At 41.8% G+C, this 24,110-nt stretch overlaps 1 pseudogene; it reads left to right on the top strand.

The window, feature by feature from the left end:
* The first annotated feature begins 23,042 nt into the window (after positions 1–23,042).
* LOC126263789 (5S ribosomal RNA) lies at positions 23,043–23,160 on the top strand (annotated as a pseudogene).
* The last annotated feature ends 950 nt before the right edge of the window (positions 23,161–24,110 follow it).

Here is a 24,110-nt window from a genome sequence, read left to right on the forward strand (position 1 = left end):
TGGTGTTCAAATTTCAACGAGATTCGGGTTCACTTCGGAAAAGGAAGGGACCCTGCTTGGTAATGCAATTGGGACAATGAGCAACAAAGGTTCATGCTAAGTTTCTGTATTTCAGTGATGGAAATGGAACAGTTTGTAAAGCTGAGGTCTGCCATACAGTTCTAAAACTTTAAATGCTTTCAGTCTTCCTTGTTGGTTGATTGGAGGTTTGAAGTCGTCGGTCGAGGAGATGGCGAGAATCACTTATTGTCGGCCGTCGCTGCTGCAGAAGCCGGATGTTGGCGCGCCTTCTTCTCGACACGGTCACCAGGCGAAACGGGCTCTTGCCGGCCGCAGTGGCCGTGCGGTTCTAGGCGCTACGGCTGGAGCCGTGTGACCGCTACGGTCGCAGGTTCGAATCCTGCCTCGGGCATGGACGTGTGTGAAGTCCTTAGGTTCGTTACGTTTAAGTAGTTCTAAGTTCTAGGGGACTGAAGACCACAGCAGTCCCATAGGGCTCAGAGCCATTTGAAATGGGCTCTTGATGTGTGCCAGCTAATGTTTCCCGTCCGTGACACCGTACCAGAAAATATCATAGCAAGTCGAGCGCAATTACATGCTGCCAAACCCCGAAAGCGGGGCAACTCGCGGGAGCGTCACTCAACACACCTGCTCCACCGCCCTACTCCAGCCAGACTCTGCACTGCCCACGCTCCTCGCGGCAGAGTTAACACTACCCAAGATACTGAACACCTTGGTTCTCCACACGACCTATCGATGTAATCGTTCGATAGCATAGTTTTCCCCGGGCAAGACCCAGTGTAAATATACAAATAATATTTACAAAACAACCACCTATACATCGACATAAATGCAATTACAATATATAAAGATACAGAAATGTCATATCTTCAGGTAACAAAATAAGGAAAATATGTATAGTACAATAGATGGAAATAGGAGGATATACATTTCCTGCGTTACATGTGTGTTTTATATTTACGGAATTTGTGGAAGTCGAGGTTTTAAATTCCCTTGCTCAGCGCACACTTGACACAGTTTTGCCTTAAAAATGGCGGGGTGAGCTTGTAACAACAACAACTGTACATATAATAATTTTTTCCTTCTGATTTTCGATAAATTAGTGTAAGCAATGTTTTGATTTCATTTCTTTTTCTTTTTGGGTCATTATGTTAAAGAAACTGTAAGCAACTTTCGATGTGAATATTAATATTTATGTCAAATTTCAAGCAATGCTATAACAGAATTGAAGTGTAAACCATGTTGAATCTACTGTAACATGTTTAAAATTGTAATTGTGCGCCTGGTCCATACGTAGGCAATGTATTAGGATATGTGGAATGTAAAACCTTTGGTGAATGCCCTGTCTGTAGGGGAGCGGTAAAAGGTGGATGGCAGGCGAGCGCGGGAAAATGCACACGGGCGCGGCACGGCATAACGGGCTCAGCAGTAATAGTCGGAGTTGGGCATCGGTCTGAGAAACACGCTCCGGATCGAGGAGGCTCTCCTGGAAAACGTGATTTCATTGAGCCTCGGATGTGCCGTTTCCGACGACTATACAGCATGGCTATATTCTATAGGCACTAAATTGAAAAGGATTGCGACGCTAAGAAGAAGCAAAGTGCCGATGCATCAAGAGCCATAGCTGTGATTGTATGTGTGCTGTGCGCCATCTCGCTGCCCGCCAACCACCGCATCGACACGAACAGGTTGAATCTTTAGAATTGTATTCGTGTGGACCAGTGTTAATTTTGTTCCTGACTCTTCAATAACAACTTAACTTTTACCAGAATTGTCCTATCAATTAATTATCCTCATCACTAACCTAGACAGGGTCCTTTCCACATGTTGTGCAATCCGAGTGTCCCGAAATGAAGATTTAAAGTTTGTGTTAATAAGAATTACCTGCAGACCTATCTATGCTAGAAAGATGTTTAAGTAGCTTTATTGTTAATGAAAATATAAGCAAAGAACAAAGGTCTGGCAAAGTTGAAAGATAATTTTGGAATTGGTTTAGTAATGAAGCTTAATTAATTTGAGACAAAAATAATGGTAGTTAAATGAGGAAGTAATAAGACAAAAAGGGTAGTAACTCATATATTGTAAATCTTGAGTGCTTAATGCTTCCAATAGTTAATAGTTTCAACACAGTGATCATAACAGTTTCAGAGTCCCCCCCCCCCCCCCCCCTCCACTCTTTTCTTTTCTATTCATTTAAATTCTGAAGTGTACTGAACTGATTTGACCTGCAAAGTTAAAGTCAATATAAAACCTAAATTTATCAGTGTTTTACTCTTATTAAAATTGACATTGTATGTGTGTTTCAAAAGTGCTATTTCTAGGGTAACCTATGCCCGATTTCAGTCGGATCAATAGACAAAACGCAGTTTGTAGTAATCATTATAGTGTAATGTTGTGTATTTATAGCTTGTCCAAATTAGTACAGAAAGGGAAAATATTAGTTCAGTAGATTTTTCTGGTTCTAAAATTTTCCATATAATGCAGTATTACTACGTGCTGTTATGCTTGTACGTACATCCACTTGTACAAGGGAAAAACACACTTAATGCCTAATTAGGCTGGCGACCGTATTATTAACAATTGGTAGCATCTGCTGTGTATGTTTCTTGCCCGTCCTAACGTGTAGTTGCACTTTAGACTCGCTTGACGTATCATTGTTGTTACGTAGTGGGTGGAAGTCTCATTGTGCCTCCATTCAGGTACACGCGGTCAACATATTTACTAAAATCCTTTCTTATAAGGTGAAGCCCGTCAACTTGCCATAGTACAGGCTTTAAAGAGCTAACGTACGCCAGAGCGAAGACGTTACAAGCTCCTGTCGAAATATCGGCGGTTGTCGACAACGTCATCCGGCTGCATTCCCCGTGCGTAATTTGAACTCTTAAAGTGTTTGACTCCTCGTTTTTAAGCCCCCGTTTCCCCGAAGAGGGCGGCGAGTTATATGTGGTTTCACTCCCCTCACTGCGGCAGCCGGGAGCAGCTAGTGGGGCCTCGCTCTCACGGGCAGGTTTGGCCGCGACCACAATCGGCGCACTTTGGCCGCGATCCTGGCCGCCTATCCCGCAAAGCCCGGCGGGCGCGCTAATTACCCTTTTATAAACTCCTCCCGGAGCTGGCGGCCGTGCCAGCTAATTACCATGGAGGCGTGTAAGGCTTCGCGCGTCCCGCCGCCTGTGCTAACTGCCGGCTCAGAGCTAGGCCGCTCCCAAATCTCCGTTGCGACCGCAGCCGCGCGCCCTCCACCACAAGCGTGGTGAACCGCGCTCCACCTGCTGAGAGCTTCCTGCGACGACAGGAGGTCCTTAATAGCGTCACTGATATGGCTGCCTACCATTAAATGTGCACTGTAAAAACAACCATTCATAGTTGATGATTTTTCCTCGTTGGGGGACGACAGTAATAATACGATGTATATATGTTACAGTTAACATCCGTTTTTACTTAAAACGCTTTCTTACTAGTTAAAACTAGTTTATACTGAGCCACTTCGTCAAAACGCGTTTTGCCTAGTTAAAACTACTTTTAACTAACTTTCGCTTTTGACCAGCAGTAAATTCTAGTAGTAACTAAGGCTATCAGAATCAACTAGTTTCAACTAGCAAGAGCGCGTTCTAACTATGCTAAACAGAAGTAGTTTTCACTACATTTATTTAGGGGCAAATATTAAAATTAAGAACAACTACGTGTTGATTGGAATAAAAAAAAAACAGCATTTTTGTATTGAGCAATGCAATATTTATTGAGAATATTGATCATACATCTAAGTCATTACTATTAACTACAGCAAAACAAAAATAACCATACACTGAAGAAACAATTTAATTAACATTACAGCGCCATATTAACAGAATTAGGTACGAAAGTGGAAACAAAATAATTATGCAGTAAAAGTATATTAACTACTCATACATTCGACATTAGTTGCTACAGTCTTAATAAAAGAGATATGTACCAAAAAATTTAGCAATTAAATTTTGATTATCTGTTATTGCAAGGCATACTGTCGTGACATTTTGAGCTACAAATGTTTCCTTTCTTCCTACAAGACCACGTTTTTGAAATACATGCATTCTTACACACATGGCGAAGAAATCCTTGTCCTGGTCCTAAGGCTGCTATCTTGGCAGCAGTTCTTAATGAAACCTTCGTCTCTGGCACGTCTTCCAGCAGCAAGAATTTCTCTTTGGACACGTCGAATTCGGATGTACATGAGAACTTTTACGTAACTTGTTTGAAAGGTGATTAGGTACTTAATACGTATTATAAAATGTATTGCAATGTAAATACTAAAACTTAAAATATTAATTAATTATTTGAATAGTTAGCAACATTTTCAGCGCATTAAATCAATGAAGTAATGTCTGACATTTCTCCTTAATTATTGAAATCAATTCAGAAATACATACCTGCAATACAATTTGTTGAGTATCCCATATTACGTTCCAATCTTGTGCAAGCCCTGTTCATCTTTCTGAAGAACAGCTCCAACAATATTGGGGAGATCTGCTTTTGTTCTATCGATAACAGGAATCGGTATAATTATATTGTCACTGATTTATACAGTGGAGTGTATTGAATCTGAAGCCATCTTCATTCTTTTGGCCTGTTTCGTCAGGTTTCCATGAGCGTTTTTTCTAGCTTTTCGTCTTCCTTATTCGTTTCGTAATAGCTTCAGCTTCTGGATCTTCGTGACAAGTTGGAGTTATTTGAGGCTATGCACTCGTACTGGCTACGGCTTGACTGGCTGCAGCTGTAATCTGTCTATTTCTACTAGCCGTAACCGCTATTTCCTCTGAGTCGTGTGATTGTTCCAGTTCATCAAGTGTCTCTTTTACTGCGTCCACCACATTAATTTTATTTAAAGCCTCTTTAAGATCATATTCATCTTATATCTCCTTAGTAACATCTAGAGGCAAAATCGAAGTCATCAGCCCTACTCGTGGTTCTGCGCCAAACATAGTTTTATAAGGTGTTTGCTTGATACCAGAATGATACACCCTTTTTTTCATAAAGTGTACAAAGCGAAGACCGTTTGACCAGTTCGTGATAATGTTGTCTTGCAACCATGAAGCCAATATTTTCTCAGCATCTTGGTTGGCTTTGGCTGTGCCTCGGTTTTCCGTGAACCAGTTTACACTCATGCCAAAATACAGCCAGCTCGTTTATGAGAGAATTAACAAATTCTCTGCCGTTGTCAGAGTGTAAAAAACAAGGAGCACCAAATGTCAAAAATATATCTGCTAAATGGTGTGCCACTTCCTCCGCCCTCTTGCTTTGCAGTGCATGTAACAAAACTAATTTTGTCAAGCCGTCCTGATACACCATTATATACTTAAATCCACGATATTCTTGAGTCTGCACGTCGATGAGATCAACTTGGCAACGACTGTTCATTTCTGAATGAGTGAAGGTTTTGATACATGCCCCCTTTTCTTATTGCCTCTTTTCCGCTGAGAAGTTCCGCACATAGACAGATAAATGCTCATCATCTCCACTGTTATGTTTGCATATTTTCTTGAAGTTTCAACCTTTTACCTGTCTTGACCTCCATGACCAATAGCGTGATGAGCTGCTTCCATAATGTCGAAAATTTCTCCGACACACAAGTAGTACTTCACAGGCTCTTGCCTTCTCACTAACGTCCTGGTCCCATATACATTAACAACCTTGAATCGATTTAATCCCCTGTACTGCTTCTGTGTATTTTCTCAGCTGATTGTGCTTCTTCAATTTCATCCACTAATGTATCGTAAGATTCTTTTATTATAACATTCTCTTTTGTCGTGTTCTTCAATCTGTAACATCCTTCTCACAATTTCTTCTTTCCATAACCTTTCTTGATTTAGATCTGCCATGATAAATACGTTCAAACTGATCTGCAGGTGCTTAACCCCTCGACCTTGTTGTTTGTAGTGGCGAAAAGCGCCCAGTGGCGGGCTATTGTCGTCCGCTGCAGCGCTGCCCAGGCGCGGAGTTTTGGCGCCTACAATTGTTCCCGCACGTGTAATTCTTTCCGCGCCTCTAGCGCTTATTGTAGCGGCGCGTATTTGACACGCTTATGTGCGATTGTTGTGGGGGCAAGTGATTATCTAACAACTTAATACCTAACAATTCGAAGGTTTTCACAGTAGTTACGCTGTTGCAGAATTAAAAATTATTTATTATTAATTTTTATATAATGAGGAAGGGTTTTAGTGGTAGATCTAAAGGAAACACAGTTCCTTGAAGAATATTTATTAGAAATGATTCTTTGTGTGGTATAGCTCTAAGCAAGGTATTGCACACAATCCAAAATCGCACTCTTCACAATACACACGCGTTTCTCTTCTTATGTTTTTCCCATTGTCATCCAGTTTGCAGCAACACTCGCCTTTTTCGTGTCGGCGCTTTCTTGTTTTCACTATCTGGAATGTGTGTGGATGTATTACCAATATTCCAATAAATATTGCATTGCACAATACAAAAATGCTGTTTTTTATTTCAATCAACACGTAGTTCCTCTCACTTTTAATATTTGACACTAAATAAATTTAGTGAAAACTAGTTTAGTCTAGTTTAGTTAGAACGCGTTCTCACTAGTTGAAACTAGTTGATACTGATAACCTTAGTTACAACTAGAATTTACTGCTGGTCAAAAGCGAAAGTCGGTTAAAACTAGTTTTAACTAGGCAAAACGCGTTTTGACGAAGTGGTTCAGTAAAAACTAGTTTTAACTAGTAAGAACGTGTTCTAACTAAAAACGGGTTTTGACTGTAACATATATAATTTAGTTGTAAAAAGCAATCTTTATTTGTGAAAAAGGTAAATAACTTACAGATATGACAAGAAGCAGTCTTTCACGATGGCACTGTTATATAAAACATTCTCGGACTTCTTGCAGCAGAATTCAGAGTGAAACCTGGAGTTTTTGACGGTTACCTCCATTGTTTTCGTCACGAGATGAGAACTATGTGTTCTGAAGGAACAGCTGTGGGTCACTGTTACCCAAGGAAAGGATCGTTAAAATGTTGAACATTCACATGAAGGGCCACCGATGGCGTTCCTTCCATTCTGCGGCGCTACATCCGGCAAAATAGGGGAAGACGAGATATCAGATCTCCTACTGCCTAAGAAGGTAAGAGATACTATGCCCTTCCAAGGGCAGTCTCGGCCTCAGGATTCGTGGGATTTGCAACATCCCTTTTGAGTGCGGAATCAAGTACAGCGGTCAGTCCACTTGTGCCGTTTGCGACCGCTGTACAGAACATAAAGGGCATATTAAAAATGGAGAATTGGACAAATCTACAGTTGCTGAACGCGGCCTCGCAAAGTAACTTAAAATACTGCTTAGTGAAACAGAAATTTTGTCCCAGGCTCCCACATGCTTGGATTACGTAATTAAGGAGGTGTGATAGTGGATCTACTTTTAGGGGTGCATGAAAGCTAGCTGTCGATGCAGAGAACAGCCATAGATGTTCGTTGTAATATTTGCGCTACGGCTTCATCGGTCGCGCCACCATCTGCGACAGGTGTCGGTGGTGGTAGTGGTGGTGGTAAGTTCCTATGGAACCAATTGCTGAGGTCATCCGTCTCTAGGCTTACAAATGACTTATTCTAACTTACATTAACTTACGCTAAGAATAACACACACCCATGCCGAGGCTGGATTTGAACTAGAGTGCTGCATCGTTCAGTATTTGACCGGTCACGACTCGCCTGTTGATGGAGACCGAGCCGCTCGTGTCCGGCCCCACGCGGCTCGGTTCGGTCACGTACTCGCCCCATGTGTGTTGTCCGGATTCTGGACACGCGGATAACCGAGCATGTCCGGTCACCAGTGACGTCTCACCTCGCCTCGCCCCGGCTCGCAGTACAAATCCAATGCCTCTATGTCCCCCCCCCCCCTCTCTCTCTCTCTCTCTCTCTCTCTCACACACACACACACACACACAATATATATTTATCTCTGTCTCTCTCTCTTTTAATACAAAAGTAACGTATCCAAGAACGGGTACGTGACACAGCTAAATTCATAGAACATTTGGAAAGTAAAATGACATTTCAATACAATCGCGGATAGAAGACGAGTCTCATTTACAAACAGAAGGTATATTTTTCCTTTCATTAATACGAAACATTAAATAAGTGCTGTCCCTGTAATCTAGAAGACAACAAAGAAAACATACAAAGAACAATAAACGTTTACAGACGTAACTTGTCATAATTTTCACTTGTTTGCAACAGAAACAAAATTATAGTTATTGTTGATGATCAGTAAATCACTAACGCTTTCCGGATTTAATTCGCTGCGGTGATTTATTAGTAACATGCCGGCATTACTAAAGCATCTTCCTGTAGGTGCGGTTGTTGCTGGGATACATAAAATACGTCCTGCAACTGCAGCCAAACCTGGCAGATCTGTTTCATGTCTGCTCCACCACTTTAAGATGTCATCATGGTCTCCGGGCTGCATTAAAATGTGGAGATCTACTTTATCTGCTGCGGATGATCTGTTGTTCCTCCATTCCTTGAAACGATCTCGCTTTCTGGATGGTGATGACGCAGTACTTGAAGGATCTGTTGTAATAAACAAAAGAGACAAGTAATACAGAACTGATGTGGAAATCATCGAAACGTTCCCATGAAAACGAGGTGTTTTACGTTAGTGAAATATTACACGAATTATAACATTCTCGTTTCTCTATAATACACTATCCACTAGCTATGCAAAAACGATTATGTTAATGATTGCATGTTGTACCTGCGTAAATAGCCCACATTTATCGCACATTGCTAAATTGTATATCTGGAAGTGATCACAATCTTCTCACAAACGAAAGTCAAGGCTCGATTTTTAATCCTTTGTACCTCCTGTTAAAAAATACATATCTGTTAGTACACATCAACTACGCTAGTAAATTATAAATCTATCGCATATCATAACGAAACAGTGCTTTTAACTGTAGTAATTACTCATCTGACTGTCAGTGTCATTAACACTGCAAATTTGTTGCAGTTTGTGAAACCAAAGAAGAACTAACTGGATTGTCGGTTCTTTTTCGCCTTCTAATTCATCTCTGGCATCTTTAAATGGTCTCAGAAAATACGCAATTTTTCCTGCAAGCTCATTAGCATATCCTTTCAGTCTGTAAGCGGAGTCCTTTTCCGTCAGCAAAGCAGCAACTTCGTTATACTGAGTTTTTAAGGATTCCAGCATATTGTCCAAGCTGTTCCAGCGTGTGCAGACCTCTTGTTTCAACGATGATTTCAGAGACAAGCAGAGGACACTTTTCTTAATGTACCTTATAATGCATTTTGCAGTATTTATTGTTGATGTGATGTTCGGGGCATGATTTAACAAGACGTTATCTTCATCGAAAGTGTGGATAATGGCTGCGTTTATACAGTGAACAGCACAAGCAATCCTTTGGCACCCTGGTCGGAGACAAAAACAAAACTGTGCAACATATCCGGCGAAATGTCCCAATCAGCCATCATCTCTTCCATTTCTTTCATAATATTTACTCCCGTCTTCCTAACGTCCGGGAATTTTGTTGTAAATAAAACATTGTTCACCCTCTGTTAATGTAATGTGTTGTAAGCGTCAAATAGTGCACCTGATTATGCGAATCAGTCCACATATCAATCGTTGCAGCACATGTTTTTTTTTAATAAATTCCACAATAACGGAAGGCATTATGCTGTTTTGTATTGGATCAGCTTGTTCTTTGAGATGTCTGCTTATACTAGAGGGAGGTCACATATGATGTCTGCCACGTTAACTTCTCCATAATGGGCACCTAGATGTATTAATTCTAATGACACGTGTGTTTGAAGTTACGTGAAACGTATTCGGTCACTACTTCTATGCTCGGTCACTAGGACTAGTGCAGGAAGCCTATCCATTTAGGGTGTGCTCACCCCATCTCGTATTTTGTGCTCCCTTCCTTGGTCATGGAGGACTCTAATTTGAACCTCCGATGGGCGGAGCCGCGCAAACCGTGGCAAGGCGCCTGAGACCGCACAGCTACCCCACCCGGCGTCTGCGACAGCTTCACGAAATTAGATACCAATCAGAAACTGTATTTTTGGCTGTATAAGATCACCACGGCAGCAGTTTTGACAGTCCATTGCTCCTGACGAAGTCGATGGAGGTAATAGTCGAAAGTTCGAGGCTTTACCCTGAATTGAGGCGGCAACAAGTCCGAGAATTTGTTATACACCTCACAGAATGTTTGATGCAGACTGACGGCAGTATGTCTTCGAATTTTATTTACAAATGTTCAATTTGTTTACCTTTTGTACCACGACAAATGTTCCACGAGTTATCAGTTTCCTGCCATATCCTATGAAGGAATTCCTGATGTTGGCAGCTGTTTGTGTCATCCGTTGTCACAGCTCGTCGACGTTTCCCACTAGCGGAGGAACAAACATTCTCTCTGTAATGTAGCACCATACGAGGTACGACAATAAAGTAATGAGACTGATGTGAAAAAAAATTTTGTTTACCGTTTTAGTCAAGTTTAGTGTTGTCTCCTTCAAAGTAGTTCCCTTCTGATTGCACACACTTTTCTAGCGCTTCTGCCATTGACGGTAACATTTCTGGAACTCATCTTCCGTAATATCCACCAAGACCCTCGTCACACATTTTTGGACATCTTGTGTTGTTTGAAAATGGTGTCCCTTGACCGCCGTTTTGGCTCTTAGAAAAAAGCCGCTCGGAGCGATATCTGGTGAATAAGGTGGCTGTGGTAGTACTGAAATTTGTTTTGAGGTTAAAAATTGCTGTACTGACAGAGCAGTTATTATTAGATTAACCATTTCTCGACTGATGTTTACTTCTACTGCAATCATTTTCACGGATAATCGAAGATCAGATCATACGAGTTCACACACCCTGGCCATGTTGACATCCGTCCGTGAGGTTGATGGTCATCCTATGCAGTCTTCATATTCAACATTCGTTCTGCCTTCACTAAATATTTTATGCCAAAAAAAAAAACTTGAGCTGTTGACATAACCTCCTCTCCAAAAGCCTTCTGAAGCTTAGCGTAAGCTGTTGTCGCGTTTTCACCCAATTTAATGCAAAAGAAAATGGCATACTGTTGCGCAATATTATGCAGTTCCATTTCCATGAAGAGAGACACAAACATGAGTTAACTTATTACAGCACAACTCACGACTGAGCTGTTGCTTCGATGTGCCGCTTGGACTAGAAACAGCTTATAGACCAACGTCAAAGGTATTGTGCATACGCAAGGCTGCAGGGTTGCCACATCTTGCAAAGAAAATCAGTCTCATTACTTTATTGTCGCGCCTCATACACGGAAGTCCTCTGAGGTTAAATCAAGTGATTGTGGTGGTCACGATATTGTTCCACAACGTGCAGTCCAAGACAACACATTCGTATGGAGGTATGCGAAAACTTTACGATGGTAAAGTGGTGGCACGCCATGTTGCTGGAAAATAAATTCCGTGCTCACGTCCTGTTGCAGTTGAGGTATGAAATAATGTTCAAGTAGATCCAGGTACAACATGCTAGTTAGGCTTGAATTGGAAAATACTTGTACATGTACATCCTTGTTCGAGTGACGGGGCTACGTCACTGAACACAATCTTGTTAAGAAAATCATCTACGATCGGCATTTAGTTAAACATTTCTATGCAAATCAGCCCGTTTTTCTTTGTCACTTTCTCTTAAAGCTTGCAATAGTTAACATTTTTAGGGTTTGAATGACAGGCGTTTCCATTTTACCTCGTATACTGTAATACTAGATGCTGGGTGGAGCAGAGGAAACGCATGTTTTTTGAACGGATAGTGCACGGCGACGAGAGGGGTATTGACCTTGAATGAATATTGGCAGACTGCCCATACAATGCAGTTTCATTCGCAATGGAGCGTTGGAGCGTAGAGCATTGTGTGTTCGTTGTCGAACAGTACTTTAGAAACAATAATTCCGTAGTTACTGTGCAACGCCTTTCTCGTCAAAATTATAGAGTTGGACGCCCAGGTACAGTGCCTGATCGAAATACTGTACTCCAATGGGTTGCAGTGTTTAGAAGTACTCGATCTGTGATGAAAAAGAGACCACCTGGTCTTGCCCGTTCAGTTTGTGCTCCGGAAAATGTAGACCGAGTGAGAACGGCAGTTCTTGCTAGTCCGAAACGATCGGCTAGACGACAGACTGTCGGGCTGGATTTGTCACGTCGTTCGCTTCACCGCATCTTACATGATGATCTTAAGTTTAACCTGTACAAGATAATGATCGTCCAGCAGCTTAGTAAAGGGGATTTTGTGCATCACAGAGAGTTCTGTCGCGTAAGGGACGACATTTTTAGGGAAGATGCAGATGCTACAGCCTTCATGAGTGATGAAGCACGTTCTCAAATAGACGGTTACGTCAATGTTCAAAATTGTCGGTATTGGGTCCTGGACAACCGACATGAATTATAGCAAAGACCTCTCCACAGTTTAAAAGTAACAGTTTGGTGCTGCATTTCAAAGATGTGGATTGTTGCACCCCCTTTTTTGAAGAGGAAGGAACTGCAGTTACTGTGACATCAGCGCGCTACGTTAAAATGTTAAACAACTTTCTTCATCGAGAACTTGAAAGGCGTCAAGTGAACGTGAAACAAATATGGTTTCAGCAGGATGGTGTCACAACTCACACGGCGAGAGCATCCATGGAAGTGGTTCGACAAATGTTCCCAGGACATTTTATTTCGAGATATGGAGATTTTTACTGGCCCCCTCGCTCACCTGACTTGTCGATATGCGACTTCTTTTTGTGGGAATATTTAAAATCAAAAGTCTACATGAACAGGCCTAACACAATCGATGACCTGAAGAATTCCATTCGTCAGGAAATTGAAGCAGCGCCAAATGAAATGTTGGCTAGAGCCATGCGTAACATTCGGGAGAGGACCCAAATATGTATCCAGCATGAAGGACATCATCGCCAAAACATTATTTTTCGAACCTAATTAAAGTATGTATATTGCAAAACTGCATTAAAAACCTATCATTTAATGCTCGTTTTTATTATTTTTATCAAACCGTGTCCCATTCAATAGTGAAAAACATGTATTTCGTCTGCTCCACCCTGTCTGTTCGATTCTAAGCTGGCTAATCTCGTTCATTTACCCCAGCTAAGAATGTGAGACTTCCAAATTGTTATTCTGTGTCAGGAAGCAAATATTTCTTCCATACTTTAAAGTTGCCACGCTTTATTACCACCACTTATGACACTAGTCTTCGCTTTTTATCTTAGTACTCGTCTTTCATCTTTTGCCTTCACCATTCTAGAGTTTCCTTTTTTTTGTCCTTTTTTCAGGTGTGAAGGTGGACCCACATTTCCACCACAGCCCAGATGAATGTCCTAAATCATTCTCATTTTATCATAATTTTTCGCAGCACCACTTTAAAGCTGTCTTTCTCGGACGTTTTTGTAATGGACAAACCAAGACATCAACTACGGGACATTTAACTGCTTCATAAGTGAAACGTCATTTACTATGAAACGAGCGAGCTTGGTAAAATACTGGAGTCTTATTCGGAAGGACGGGACCATCCTAACTCACGTTTTCCGTGGATTCTATAATTCGCTTAAGATGAATGTTCGCAGGATTCTCTGGAATGTGCATGGCAAATTTTCTGCCTCACTCCAGTGTTGTGCTTCGTCTCAGTCCCCGTCTTGTAATCAATGCCAAAAATATAAAAATATTCGAAGTTATCAACACCACAAGCGTAGAAATATTTGAAGATATTTTGATCCAGAAAGGTGTCCATAATTCAGTGTCAATAAGCTGTCTCCGGCCATAAAACGTTTAGCACATCTAAATTCCTCTTGGTAAGGAGGTGCTATTTTACCACCAGTGGCAGTCACTCCGCGTGTCCCGCCGCGCTTTCCGTCTCTTCAACCCCACGACCGTTCCGGTCGCCGTTACAACACTAAGAATTCTTTTATGCTATAAAGATCAAAGATGGCGGATATTCTGGCCACGTAATCTTCTAGTAATACATCATAAGTAAGATCGTACTCGCAACCCAATCGTAAACTCGTAGCCCACTTGCACTGTTTTGTGTTTCACTGTCTCATGGGGGGACACAATGCCTGGAGGAGGTTTGGGGAGTAGGAGTGGTGAGGTGCGAAGACCATCCAAAGGTAGTTTCAACAGAAGTATGTCTGAAATATTGTTTGGTATGGATTCGCCGACGTTAAGTCTGGGGCTACGTCCGACTGTCGATCCACTAGTTTATCAGGGAAATTCTTCGAAGTGTATCGACCTGCATTACTTAGGTCTATGGTAGGTTCCAGTAGTGGATTCACCTGCGCTGTCATGGGTACTGTTCGGAAATGTATCCACCAAAGTAGGCTCTGGGAAGGGGTGAAGCATGGAGACTGATACACAAAATAGTGCAACTGGGCTACTAGTTTACAATTGGACTGCGAGTACAGCCATATTGATGAGGTGTAACCAGAAGATCACCTGACTGGAAGTTCCATGATCTTCCCTCTTTGGAGAATAAAAGGAGGCTTGGGAGCTACAACTGATCAATCTTCTGTGGCAGCAGAAAGTGTCAACGAGGATTCCTCCAAAGTGCAAAACTTCCCTCAGCTATTAGGGAGGAATGTGAGGCCAGCCGACCAACGCTTTGGGTATTGGTTATTACTGTATAACCTTCAATGTCTTGTTACTGATATGGGCGGTATTAATTGTACCGAAAGTGGCACGCTCCTTAGCAAGAAGAATTTAAATGTGCTTGCACCCATTACAGAACCGCTCTGCGGTAACGTTATGGCTGTTAAAATCTATGATCAACTGTACCGTAAAGAGCATGTAGAGAATTGGTTGTTTGCCGTGTTAAAGAAGGAGATATGAGGATCATTTAACACTGCAAGTACCTGACTTCGCCGTCACCCTAGTAGTACCACGACGGTCATTTTTGACCCACATTAGAAAACCCCCGTTTTATACGCATTTGGGTGCTTTTTGAGTGTCTTCATGTTGACAATACATCTCTAAAATTTTCAGAAGTTAAACTTTTTTATTTTAAATTCCGCAATCTTTCATCAATCGTCTTTAAAGCAAGTAAGTAAAGCAATTAAATAATGTTTTTCTTTATAAAAAGACTGAAACAGAATCACAACATATTGTTTATGTGAGTAGTAATAGTAGCTTTACTGTTAGAGAAAAATAAGATAAGTACCAAATACTTGTGAAAGATTCTAAAATGCAGCAGGTGACTAAAATGCTTTGCGTGATTTTTGCTTATTGCAATCAAGGAACTAAAACAGAAGAACAAATAACTTCAGCGTATAATTATAAGTATTTGGTAATATTGAAGAACAAGGACGTGACAAAATTGCCTAAGCGGGTATTCAGTCATTCGACAAGAGTTTCTGCTCGACAACTGTTGCAAACATACTTTTTGCACTTGAAGCACACGCTTGACGTTTTATTTGCTTTTGGTGTTTGCAGGAAATCTGAAATTGACTAGATCTTCTTCTTCCATTTTGGCCAGTGCCTCTGTCGAGTGCCTGAAAGGGGAGATTGACTTCTCTCTGCCGTTTGTAAGAGGCAGGAAGCTTATCTTCGACTCAGAGGAAAAAGTTCTGAATTTGACAACGCCTTTTCCATATTAGCCAGCACCGGTATCAGGTGCCTGCGAGGGGATACTGACTCCTGTTTGCAGAGGGCAGTAAGCAGTAAAGTCCCGACGTGAAATCTTCTTAGGGGTAAGTAACTTAAAAATTATGTGAGCGTTGATCATGGGAAGGTCAAGAATATTGTAAAAGACACGCACAGGCCATTAGCGGGTGCCAGCTCCGACACTGTACTGTCTAGCCATTTGGTCAACTACACTGACTCCATAAGTGTGTTGTATACCGTGTGTCGGCGCCGAGTAAACTAGTTCCTTGTTTCAGCTCATCTGCCAGTTTCACGGAGGTGTAGAATTTGTCAGTCGTGACATTCCGTAAGGGCGACGCGCCTGAAATCTGCAGTCGTGTAAGAGAACTTTTAGCAGTGACCCAAACAGTGTAGAAGGGGACGGGGGGATTCCCCACTGTACAATACGTTATTCTGTACCTTCGCAGTGTTACTCCGTAGGTCTGCATGTCGCCAGCCCATAGAAAACGGAAAGCCGCGCTGATACAAAGTATCATCCGACCACCGAATACTTCGTATTTCGGCCGGCCGAAGTGGCCGTGCGGTTAAAGGCGCTACAGTCTGGAACCGCAAGACCGCTACGGTCGCAGGTTCGAATCCTGCCTCGGGCATGGATGTTTGTGATGTCCTTAGGTTAGTTAGGTTTAACTAGTTCTAAGTTCAAGGGGACTAATGACCTCAGCAGTTGAGTCCCATAGTGCTCAGAGCCATTTGAACCATTTGAACTTCGTATTTCACATTCTTTTTGGCCCAATGTATCATAATATACTCTAACATATCTCGTGAATAACGTCGAGGTGGACCCAGAAACTATTTAGTGTCTGGAAATAGGTGTTACTGGTATAAAACTGTTTTGAAATGGGTATGGGGCGAAAACGATCCACATGGTACTACTGGCATAACAGGTAAATTTTTCATACTTTTAGTTGAGGTGGGGAAGAAGTTTTAATGAGTTGTACAGCCTTGTAAATGATAAAAAGTCACGGGAGCGTTTGATCCTGCGATGATTATGGAGGGGGCTACAGGCTTCAGAAACCATCTTCTAGTGTTAACTACTATCTAGATAGTAAATTCTCCAAGGTCGTCACTGTGAGACAAGGTGTCGTGGCGAAGCAGTTTTTCTCCTACTTGGGAACGAGTGTGAGACAGCTAGAGGACTATTAGGAAAAATCGATAAGGAAGCATTGGAAACAATTTCGAAGAAATATAAAACCCTTTGGCTGTACCATATAAACTGGAAATAACCGACGTTAAAATGTGTGTTCCAGTGGATGAACTGCCTGGAATATTTCAGCAGGTTACGTAGACGACAGTTACCTTTCGGATTTGTACATGCCGCAGGATTTTGCTGGATTTTTTCCGAAAAGAAATGTGTGACTACCTAGTATCAAAGAATCGAAGGAGACTGCCAGAGAAACAGCAGGCTGCCAGGGAAACAGCAATGTGATTTTGAACAACGTTAAGAAAGTTGAAGTTGACTGTTTGACGTGGATGAGCTCCAATTGTAGAGCAAAAATATTTAACAGATTTGTATGTCAGATCACAAGTTCAGGAATAAACAAAGTTATAGCTAATCATATTTAAGATTTTATATATGTCTAGATACGAGATTATGAGAAAGTCTTACATCTCCTTTGGATGAGGAACATGGCATTAAAAGGCTGGAGGCTACAACATACAACTAAAGAATGTATCCTGTGGTCGAATCTGTGCTATACTGTTTAAGTGTATTAGACTCTAACAATAAGTATTTACAATGTGCTCCACAGTACTCTGTACCAGCCACATCCATGTGGTCTCAGCTAACTAATAACTTACAGAACAGATGCTGTGTGGTGTTTAACAACGTGCTGCAGTTTGTGTATTGGGGTAATAAGAATACTTGTAAACTTACTGGTGCACACGTACGTCAGCCAGACTTTCAAGATGGAGAAAAGCTTCTGAGTTATGTTTTGTCTCCATACAGTTTTAACTGTTTGCCTCTCCACCATACCATGAAATATGGGTATTGACCAATTTCGTCTGATTCCCACTCACAATGTTATTTCCCAAATGTAAAGCAAAAGAAGGAATGTGTCAAAGAGACTTAAGCCAATCCCTATTAAGGAAATCGCTCCTGTGACTACAGTCATTGTGTTATGTACTCGAAAAAGAAAATTGGAATCGAAAATGTTTGCTACAATAAAGGATACATGAAAAATATTTGTATGAACCTCCATTCCCATTTGGACAGGCTTAAGAAATGACTATATTGTATCTAAATATGACGAACGGGATGTAGTGCACCTAGCAACAGAACATTCATTTCTGGAGTTTAAAACCTATGGAATATCTACATTTAATGGGCAGTCATTTGCAAAAGTAGTAAACTTTAAGTTCTGTACAGAAATTCCATAGAATGTGTAGCAGAAGAGCTGAAGTATTTTAAGAATAGTGTCCTGGAATAAATAAGAGGTAAATTTAAAATTCCCGAATGCTCTCGTCTAGAAGAACTGCAAGAAGAAACAGAGCTAATTGTTAAACCCATAAAAGAGATACTTTACAGAAAAAACAGATATGTATTAGAATTCGAGAACATACCTTCTTTGTACCTGTCAAGTTCCTGACTGCAGAAAGAAATATCTGATTCAGATATGGATTTAAGTTACAAATAAAGCTGGATGTTTTTAAAAGTGCACTCTACAAACATAAATAAAGGGTTGTTATCTGTGTGTAAATGCATATGCAGAAATTGTAAAAGATTTTTTACGAGAATATTTGGGTGTCTTATTAGCTGACCTGCCAAAAATCCCAAGATATTTCGTATTTGCAATGATTTCAATAGGTGTGTTTTGGATGGAGGAAGTGTGTAGTTGGATGATCTTGGAAAGTGGTCAGAATGAGGCAGGTTTTCCTTATATGTAGAGATTATCTATGGTGGATATACCTAAACTACTCTTAGGTTATGTTGTCATATAAACTATTAGGGCATATTTTCGTGTGCGGAGCCCGTATTCCAGAACTTGGATTCTGATGTCAGAGAACATATCTCAGTATGTTAAGTGTGGACAAGTATACCAGAGTTCTGCACTGTTATACTCCAACTTAAACGGCACCCATTTCTTATTCCTCACGACCTCTGCTCTTAAGTTCAAACCTAATGTCACTATGTGTCTCACACACTCTTTATGAGCACACACAAAAACACACACATTGGAGATAGCTATTGTGTAAATAACAACAACCAAGATGTATGATAACGAATTCATTTATTTAATTCTCTTGGATACAAATGTATATAAACGACAGCTGCACTTCAGTTGTTTGTGACACCGTTTGGTATTTTAAAAAATCTGCATGAAAATTCATTGGTTAATTTTTCAAGCAGTAAAATATTTCGCGAATAGCTGTTTCTTGTATGCACTAAATTCTGCTCTTATTTCTCTCAAAGTGATAGGAACATCAATAAATTTAGTGTGGATGGATTCCATACTTAGTGAAGCAATAGTAGTAGATGAATTTCGCGCTACATGGACACATGAACTGAAGCACTGTTCTAAATCATTCGTCAATGTGCTCAACATACTAGTAGGATTGTTGACAACTTCACTGTATATGGATTGAATACTTGGTAGGCAGCGGATCAGCTTCACTGATGCAAGAGATAGCACCATCCCTAGTGGAAAAAGTTCATAACAGTAGACTGCCATAAAGAAATGGATAGATTTCCAGATTTCTCCTGAGCGCTGTGTCATCGTACATTGATGTGACACATAATGTCCAGGGAGAAAGAGGTGGACTGCACTGTGTAGTCATTTTAGTACTGATGTATGGCATTGCACAACATACTTATCCTAATTCCGACTGAGCAAACCATACATTAACACCCTTCATCACATTCACCACACACCAGTCACTATGTATACATTCAGACACTTTGATCCACCAACAGTTAAATTATATGTAAAGGTGGGAAGTAGTAGTAGTGCACTAGGAGCAGTTAGTATCTTCTCGTACACTATATGCATACTCTGTCCCTCCAGTACCACTGGAATATCCCACAGTTCAACGGATTGTACGTATGTTGGAGTCCCGTACTGACCTGCGTCATGTGTTTGAGACTCCCAGTGCACAGCTAATGCTGCTCTCCAGGTTGTAGTTGCAGAAACTGAAAGCTTATGGTGCAATTCTGCAACTCATGGACAGATGTATCTCTGGTTCGCTGCTGGGTGTCTTCATCACACAAATGGATGAGTGGCACAGACAACAGTAGATTATCGTCCTGCTCCAACATTATTACCGGTTCTGCTACAGGATCTGTGTTCAAGAAGCCACTGTCGCTGCTGCTAGTCTCGACAAGGTGGGCTGTTATGCTGCCGCAGGTCTCGACCAGCTGGAGGATACTGTCGCTGCAGGTCCTAAACAAAGAAGAAAAAGAACTATTACATGTGATAAAAATAGTAGCAAAAACAAACATGTAATATTATTAAGCAAGGGGTACTAACTGTTCCATTTCCTCCTATTCTGCATGGATTCATTGGATGATCTCTGCTGTTGTTGATAGTTCATTGTTCTTCCTTCCACTGTCTGACAGTAACAGGTGAGCTAGCATACTCGCTTTATATCTCAGATGTCATGATCATATGACTGGAAGCGGTGTTGCCACATCGTATTCCCAGCACTCTGGTGGTAGTATTGTGTACTAGGTCACTTGATTTGGGGCTGCTGAAGATGATGGGTCGTCTCTTGTGCTGTGGAAAAAGGCAGACAGACTGGAATTTTCAAAAAATGCATGAAGTTCCAGCAGAAGCAACCATATGTATGAGTTGTGAAATGCATCTATAAGCCATCTTGCTGCATCACTATTAGTTGCCGAAAAGTAGTCTATTCTTCTTACAGTCCTCCATTATCATCTCTTCCCAAATAGAAGTGTTTGCACGTTTTGACACTGCAGAATTCACAGCTCTAGATGGCAGGCAGGCCGGCATATGGAAGATCAGACAGCTTTGGGCGACCTGGTTGCGATTATAACAGACGCCTCGCCCAACGACTCCACCCTGCTTTTGTTGACTGCTCTCCCTAGTCATAGTGCAAGAGCCTTTGAATATCTGTGATGCTCTGGTTTTCGCCAAAAGAAACTTAATGGCATCTCTTATACATATGTCATTTTCAAGGCTTTGTATAGCGCCGCTACCTACACGCACTTTATGAAATTGTGTCGATGATGCTGCAATAATTCACGTTGTACTACAAGAAATTCAGCATTTTTAGCCGAAACTGGCCGAGTTAAAAATTGCTGTATCAATTACTGAATACACTCGTTTTACATATGCAAAAACTGTGTAATTACTGTTTGTTACAAGAGATAAATTAACTATTTTATACAATAAAATCGAAGTGAGAACGAACGGTTGTTAATAAGGATCGATGCATACGTATTAATAAAAATAACCAATTCCTTTCGGAGTCGCGTTTTTAGGTAATAGTCTTTTTTTAATTCAGAACGATATTGAAACTTCCTGGCAGATTAAAACTGTGTGCCGGACTGAGACTCGAAGTCGGGACCTTTGCCTTTCGCGGGGAAATGCTCTACCAACTGAGCTCCCGAAGCACAACACACACCCCGCCCTCACACCTGTACTTCCGTCAGTACCTCGTCTCCTACTTTGCAAACTTCACAGAAGCTCTCCTGTTAACCTTGCAGAACTATCACTTCTGGAGGAAAGGAGTGAACATCACATTCTGGAAACATCCCACAGGCTGTGGCTATGCCATGTCTCCGCAATATCCTTTCTTCCAGGAGTGCTAGTTCTGCTAGGTTCGCAGGTGAGCTTCTGTGAAGTTTAGAAGGTAGGAGACGAGGTACTGTCGGAATCAAAGCTGTGAGGACGGGGCGTGAGTCGTGCTTGGATAGCTCACTTCTTGGAACACTTGCCCGCGAAATGCAAAGGTCCCGAGTTCGAGTCTCGGACCGGCACACTGTTTTAATCTGCCAGGAAGTTTCATATCAGGGCACACTCCGCTGCAGAGTGAAAATCTCACTCTCAGAACGATATTGATCTACAGAATGTGTGACTGCGTTCGCTCAACGTAGCTACCATGAACAGCTGCGAATTCCATACTTTGTAAAGAATGAACGAAGTATGACAGACATTATGCTTACCACTATTCAGAATGTTTTTACTCGCTGTTATAACGAGTGATCTATTAAAACACTGCCGCTGGTAGTCTTTCGGTTTGATGGAGGAAATACAGACAAGTAATGTGCGTATCGGTTGGGTTTTGTTAGCTATGGAATGAATGGTTCTAATCAGATAACCACTGGACGCCTGCATGCGGGGTCCTTATTTCGGATGCATGCCAAAAGCTCCGGATAGTTCCTATAAATCTTTGTCAGGTACAGCTTGGTGACGGGAGAAATGAAATACTCTAGTACCTAGAAATGTCAACGGACTTAATATTGAAGAAATGTATAACAAACGATTAATAGCTTGCTTTTGATTGGGAACAAAATCAATCACCATGTGATTTCCACTGTAAGACTAATGCTTTAGTTTTCGTACGAAGCTGAGATGGTTAAATCACATTTTTCACCGTGCTGTTGTTACATAAAAATTATCATTACCGATTCTGTTGGGCAAAGTTGCACAGATTCTTGGAACACAACGAATCAGGTGTCTCTTAATGTACGCCAGACGTTCAGTCGACGTATCATCTCGCGCATACTTAGTTATTCGGCACTTCTTACACAAATGAAAAACCTCCTGATGAAAAATACCATTGCGCTGGGACGACGGATTATAAGATGGCATGCAAAATGGGGACTCTCCAACCGTCTTCCCAGTTACGAAATCACAGCGAGAAATAACTGCACAGAACAAATGGATCGAGGTTAATACTCGCTAAACTCATCGTTTACGCGGTCACAAGCTTACCCAGGTGAAGTGGAGTTTTGTTTTCTCAGACCTAGACGGCGTTAGAAATGGGGAAATGTATGCTAATTAACATATTAGCTAATCATTACCTTCATGAAAAACGTACCATATCTTGCTTCTAAATACATATTGAATGCAAATTTCCTAACTCCACTGCAAAGGAAACTTCTTAATTGTCGGTATTTTATGAAAGATCGTTAATATGGTTCAAAGGGCCCTGATCACTATGGGACTTAACTTCTGAGGTCATCAGCCCCCTATAACTTAGAACTACTTAAACCTAACTAACCTAAGGACATCACACGCATCCATACCCGAGGCAGGATTCGAACCTGCGACCGTAGCGGTTGCGCGGTTCCAGACTGTAGGGCCTAGAATCGCTCGGCCACTCCGGCCGGCAAAGATGTTAATAAATTTATGATGTTTTTAATTAAAGTGTCTGTATTAACAATCTTTGGCAACGGCCATGCCGCAGTGGATACACCGGTTCCCGTGAGATCACCGAAGTTAAGCGCTGTCGGGCGTGGTCGGCACTTGGATGGGTGACCATTGAGGCCACCATGCGCTGTTGCCATTTTTCGTGGTGCACTCAGCCTCGTGATGCCACTTGACGAGCTAATCGACCGAATAGTAGCGGCTTCGGTCGAGAATACCATCTTACGACCAGGAGAGCAGTGTGCTAACCCCACGCCCCTCCTATTCCACTTAGGATGACTCGGCGGTCGGATGGCCCCGCTAGGCCACTCGTGGCCTGAAGACGGAGTGCTTTTTTTTAGTATTAACAGTCCTTCGTATAATGGCGATAAGGAGGAGTTTACATTTGCAATTAAAACTAGAATTTTACATGATATGTAATAAGAATCAAGAAGATACGTGCTTTTGATAGATACGTATTATGTGGGGTCTAACGCGCTCGTCGCTAATAGGTTGCCTACGGGATGCAGTTTCAAACAGATAACATTAGTAGTATTTCCAGAAAGCAAACTGACAGTACTTAACTTTCTTTAAAGCAAATGTCACCAGCCAGTGGCGACATGAAAACAATACAGTTCTTGCTATACACCAAGTCCAAGGAAACTCTTGACTTGGGTAACGACAATCAGACAGCGTAGCACTAATCACATTGCAGTCTGAGGCCGATCTTGTTCGGCCGAGGCTAGAGGGAGCTGCGTTTATATGTAGGTGTTCCTGGGAGGGGGGGGGGGATGTGGGGGGGGGGGGCGTCCGATTCAGCGCACCATTCGTCGCCGGTTCTTCACTGCCTTATCTGGTCTTTCGTTTCTCATCTTCGCTTCGGCGTTTGTGGTTTCGCCAGAATATTCTTCCCTCCAAAGCGACGGACAGTCGTCGTCTACGGCGCGCGACAACGGCGGGGAATGCAGGAGGGTGAACGCTCTGATGGGTCGGAAGCTGGGGCTACAGGAGACAACTCGCTTCCGGCCGTACCTCGCCATCCGGGCTCCACTCTGGCGGAAATGTCTCCCGGAAAACGACCAGAAGGGTACACGCCCATCTCCCGCTGCC

Source organism: Schistocerca nitens, chromosome 6 (genome assembly GCF_023898315.1).
Source record: "Schistocerca nitens isolate TAMUIC-IGC-003100 chromosome 6, iqSchNite1.1, whole genome shotgun sequence".
NCBI lineage: Eukaryota > Metazoa > Arthropoda > Insecta > Orthoptera > Acrididae > Schistocerca > Schistocerca nitens.